We start from the raw sequence: 6,000 nt of genomic DNA, 5'->3' as shown, positions 1-6,000 counted from the left end.
CAACTCTCTGCTACTCCAGTACTGGTGTCAGTAACCCTGGAATTAAATCCCATTCCACCCACACCAATCTTTGGGTCATGCAGGTAACGTCTTGACACTATTTACCCTATGCCAGTTTGTCCATGGCTCAGATAGTAATCTAGATATTATCACTTTAGAAGTTCTGCCTTTTAATTTAATTCCTAACTGATAACATTCTTTCAGCAGAACTTCCTTTCTAGTCGGATTAATGTTGCTAGTACCAATGCGGATGATGACAGCTTGATCCCTCCTCATGTTCTTCTCCATCCCTAAACAGCATAGTCTTTTGGACTCACACCAATGGCTCTAGAGAACAGCATCTATCCCTCGAATTATACAGTTCTCTACCCTTACAATATTTCTGTTTCCTCCCAGTGCTTGAATGGCTCACTGCACCAAGTGCAATGGTCAATTCACCCAGTTTACTAGAACCTCATTATTGTTGGATAATTGCAGGGGATGAGGCTTCTCAATTGCACCTCACTGGATCCTCATACCTGCCTCATCTGCTCTTACCTAACTGTCCCTGATCACAGATCGAATTTGAATTGTCTCAGAGATATGAACTCTCTCTGGACCAAAGTATCCAGGTAACCTTCCCCTACCCTGATGTGGTGCATTGTCTGCAGCCCAGACTCCAGTTCCTCAACTTGAGCTGCCAACACTTACCCCAGATGTGTTCCCCTTGGATCACATTGGTGTTCAGCAATTTCCACATGCTGCAGCAGCAACACATCTTCTGTCCTGCCAACAATATCTTACTTGATTTCATTCAGAAATTAAAAGCTTTCAATTTTCTGCTCTTTACATTTTATTGGAATCACAGCATCAATGTTATAATTAACCAGATTGTTTTTAAGGAAAGCTAAAAATAACAATGAAGACCTTACTTTTATTTTAAGACCAGATATGTTCATGACTTCAGGGCGAAAGTGAGAACGGCAGATGCTGGAGATCAGAGTCAAGATTCGAGTGGTGCTGGAAAAGTACTGGAATATCCGAGGATCAGGAAAATCGATGTTTTGGGCACCATTCCTGATGAAGGGCGTATGCCGGAAACATTGATTTTCCTGCTCCTTGGATGCTGCCTGACCTGCTGTGCTTTTCCAGCACCATTCTAATCTTGACCGTGTTCATGAGTCTAGGTCACCAGTGCTTCTTACCTGGCATTGCACGTGCTGTGGTTTGTGATGTCTCTCTGTCCCTGGTTTATTAAAGGTTGGCCTCTCGATCCACACTTTGTATCCGCTCCCACTTATCTCTTACTCTGGAAAGTTTACTTCTTGCAATAAACCTTAGTGAAATTGTCTTTGGCTCCCTTTGCATCTAATTTCTACCTGAACTAAATTTCCATACTTCATTCACTTGTCCTTTCTCTTGCTGTGCTGAAGTCTCATTCACACTGAATGTGCTCCTTACCTCTTCCTTCAGTGCTGGGTATTCCTTTATGTGGCTGTGACTGCACTGACCTGGGTCAAGTTCTGGTGTGGTGACATCCTCTACTTGCCATGGGTGAAAAAGATATTTTGTCTCTGCACTACCCTGTCTACCAGGACGTCCATGACCCTATCCACAGAATGGGTCAGTAATTTTTCCTTGTCTGCCATGTCTGGGCAAATATTAGGAACAGTGCAGGGCATTGACAATATTTGCCATGTGTCTGACAGCATTTTAACAATTCCAGAGATGTAGAGGAAAGGATAGCAAAGATGATTCTGACAAGGAGTGGGAGTAACACAGTAGTTGTTATAGGGAACCTTAACTTTCTAAATATTGACTGGAAATATCGCTGTAAAAGTACTTTAGATGGTTCAGCATTTGTGCAGGAGGGTTTCCTGACACAGTATGTAGACAAGCCAACAAGGGGCGAGGCCACATTGGATTTGGTACTGGGTAATAAACCTGGCCAGGTGTTAGATTTGGAGGTAGGTGAGCACTTTGGTGATAGTGACCACATTAGGTTATGTTTACTTTGGCGATGGGTAGGGATAAGTATGTACCACAGGGCAAGAGTTACAGTTGGGGGGAAAGGCAATTATGATGTGATTAGGCAAGATTTAGGATGCACAGGATTGGGAATGAAACTGCAGGGGGTGGGCACAATTGAAATGTGGATCCTTGATAAATATGTACCTGTCAGGCAGGGAGGAAGTGGTTGAGCAAGAGAGCCATGGTTTACTAAGGAAGTTGAATCTCTAGTCAAGAAGAAGAATAAGGCTTATGTTAGGATGAGACATGAAGGCTCAGTTAGGGTGCTCGAGAGTTACAAGTTTGGCACGTAGGATCAAGGAAAACCCTGAAGCTTTCTATACGTTTACCAGGAATAAAAGATTGACTAGAGAAATATTAGGGCCAATCAAGGACAGTTGTGGGAAGTTATGCATGGAATCCGAGGAGATAGGAGAAGCACTAGATGAATATTTTTTGTCAGTATTCACACTGGAAAAAGGCAATGTTGTTGAGGAGATTACTGAGACACAGGCTACTAGACTAGATGGGATTGAGGTTCACAAGGAGGAGGTGTTAGCAGTTCTGAAAAGTGTGAAAATAGATAAGTCCCCAGGGCTGGATGGGATTTATCCTAGAATTCTCTGGGAAGCCAGGGAGGAGATTGCAGAGCCTTTGGCTTTGAACTTTATGTCATCATTGTCTACAGGAATAGTACCAGAAGACAGGAGATAGCAAATGCTAATCCCTTGTTTAAGAAGGTGAGTACAGACAACCCTGATAATTATAGACCAGTGAACCTTACTTTGTTTGAAGTAAAATGTTGGAAAAGGTTATAAGAGATAGGATTTATTATCATCTGGAAAGGAACAAGTTGATTAGGGATAATCAACTTGGTCTTGTGAAGGGTAGGTCGTGCCTTACAAAACTTATTGGGTTCTTTAAGAAGGTGACCAAACAGTTGGATGAGGTAAAGTGGTTGATGTGGTGTATATGGATTTCAGTCAGGCATTTGATAAGGTTTTCCATGGTAGACTATTGCACATAATACAGAGGCATGGGATTGGGGGTGATTTAGCGGTTTGGATCAGAAATTGGCGAGTTGAAAGAAGACAGAGGGTGATGGTTGATGGGAAATATTCATGCTAGTGTTCAGTTAATAGTGGTATACCGCAAGGATCTGTTTTGGGGCCACTGCTATTTGTAATTTTTATAAACGACCTGGGTGAGGGTGTAGAAGGATGGGTTCATAAATTTGCAGACGCAAGTGAGCTTGGTGAAGTTCTGGATAGTGCTGAAGGATGTTACAGGTTACTGAGGGACATAGATGAGCTGCAGAGTTGGGCTGAGAGGTGGCAAATGGAGTTTAATGCGGAAAAGTGTGACGTGATTCACTTTGGAGGGGAGCAACAGGAGTACAGAGTTCTGGGCTAATGGTAGTATAGATTCTTGGTAGTGTAGTTGAGCAGAGAGGTCTCAGTGTCTATGTACATAGATCCCTGAAAGTTGCTACCCAGATTGTTAGGGTTGTTAAGAAGGCATATGGCGTGTTAGCTTTTATTGGTAGAGGAATTGAGCTTTGGGGCCATGAGGTCATGCTGCAGCTGTACAAAGCTCTGGTGTGGCCACACTTGGAGTATTGTGTACAGTTCTGGTCACCACATTATAGGAAGGATGTGAACACTTTGGAATGGCTTCAGAGGAGATTTACTAGAATGTTGCCTGGTATGGAGGGAACATCTTATGAGGAAAGGCTGAGGGATTTGAGGCTGCTTTTGTTAGAGAAAAGTAGATTGAGAGGTGACTTAATTGAGACATATAAGATAATCAAAGGATTAGATAGGGTAGACAGTGAGATCCTTTTTCCTTGGATGGTGATGGCTAGCACGAGGGGACATAGCTTTAAATTGAGGGATGATAGATATAGGACAGATGTCAGAGGTAATTTCTTTATTCAGAGAGTAGTAGGGGTGTGGAATGCCCTGCCTGTAACAATAGCAGACTAGCAAACTTGAAGGGCTTTTAAATGGTCATTGGATAAACATATGGATGAAAATGGAATAGTGTAGGTTAGAGGGGCTTCAGATTGGTTTCACAGGTCGGTGCAACATCAAAGGCCGATGGGTCTGTACTGCACTGTAATGTTCTGTGGTCTGTGTTCTATGTCACCAGTGCCTGGGATGCTGGTGAGTTGTATTGGGAACAGTCATGGTAGACAGGGTTAGAATTGAGTGAGAAGGGAGTCTTGGGGGAGAGGTAGGTAGTTAATTGGACAGGTTTCACCAGAGACTTTTAGATAAGCACATGAGTATGCAAGGAATGGACAGATGTGGACCAAGGGGAGGCAGAAGGGATTAGTTTAATTTGATATCATATTTGGCACAACGTCATGGACCGAAGGGCCATTGCAGGGCTCTATAGTTCTATGTTCTATATAGAGAGGGATCTCACTGGTCTTCATGTTGAGAATCCTTCCATGAAACTGGAATAAACTATCACTTAGCTCAAAAGAAGCACAAGATACAGCCCTTGAACTCACTGCTTGTAAATACACTGGACAGTTTCCTGCAGATTAATGCATGTTGTTTCAAATAATATATAGATGTAAGTATATAATCTACTCTTTAAGTAATCTATTACCCCAACTGTACATATTCCTGGCATGTTTGATGGGAGCATGAAGGTGATATTTTATTACATATCTTACCCATTCTTTCTACATGCCCCAGGAGTGACTGATATTTACAGTGAAAGAGAAATGTTGCCTCAAGAGTTACAGAGTCTGATGAAAATTCTGAGAGTGAAAGCAAAACTTGATGCAGCATCCAAGGAGCCCTAGAGAAAAAAAAGAGTTGATGGGAATCAAGGAAAATTCTCCACTGATTTGACTGAGACCCAGCACAAAGGAAGATGGCTGTGATTGTTGGAGGTCAGTAACTCAAGTCCATAGCAGTTCCTCAGGGTAGTGACCTTGGCCCAATCACCTTCAGTTACTTCATCATAAGGTCAACAATGGTAATGTTAGCTGATGATTGCACAATGGTCAGCGCTGTTTCTGAATCCTCAGATATTGAAGGGGTTTATGCACATATACAGTATGACCTGGACAACATTCACTATCAGTCAATAACCACCTCGAACAAAGGAGAATCTAACCATCTCCCTTGATGTTAAATGGCATTACCATCACTGAATTTAGCATTAGCCAGAAACAGACCAGTCAGCATGAAAGCTATGAGTACAAATGCAGCCCAGAGGCTGGGGAATCTATGGCCAGCAACTCACCTGACTCAAAGACTGTCCACCATTTACAAGGAACAAGTCACAAGTGTAAAGGTACATTCAGTGATGCTCAAGATGTTCAGGAATGGCAAAACATCCCACTTGATTGGCACCTAAACAGGAGGTGATGGCCTGGTAGTTTTAATGCTAGGCTATTAATCCAGAAACTCAGCTGGAGACTTGGGTTCGAATATGGCAGATGGTGGAATTTAAATTCAATAAAAAATGTCTAGAATTAAGATTCTACTGATAACTGTGAAACCATTGTTAATTGTCAAGAAAACTCATCTGGCTTACTAATGTCTTTCAGGGAAGGAAATCTGCTAGAGTTCTTTGATGAACAGGTTAGACTAAGGACAGCTAATGGATGTTATTGACCTGGACTTCAAGAAGGTCTTTGACAGGATGCCACACAGGAGGCTGATGAGTAAGGTAAGGGCCCATGGGTGTTAGAGGCAAAGTGCTAGCACGGATAGAAGCTTGGCTGTTTGGAAGAAAGCAGAGAGGAGATAATAGGGTCCTTCTCAGGACAGCAACATAAGTGTGTTCAGTGTTGGGACCACAACTTTTCAGTTTATACATTAATGATACAGATGAAGGAACTGAGGGCATTCTGGTTAGGTTTACTGATGAGACAAAGATAGGTAGAGGTAGAGGAATTGCAGAGGTGGGGAGGCTGCAGAAGGATTTGAACAGATTAGGAGAGTGGGCAAAGAAGTGGCAGATGGGAAATTATGAGGTGATGCACTT

This window comes from Chiloscyllium punctatum, chromosome 2 (genome assembly GCF_047496795.1).
Source record: "Chiloscyllium punctatum isolate Juve2018m chromosome 2, sChiPun1.3, whole genome shotgun sequence".
Classification (NCBI taxonomy): domain Eukaryota; kingdom Metazoa; phylum Chordata; class Chondrichthyes; order Orectolobiformes; family Hemiscylliidae; genus Chiloscyllium; species Chiloscyllium punctatum.
Note: the sequence above shows the minus strand (reverse complement) of the source record.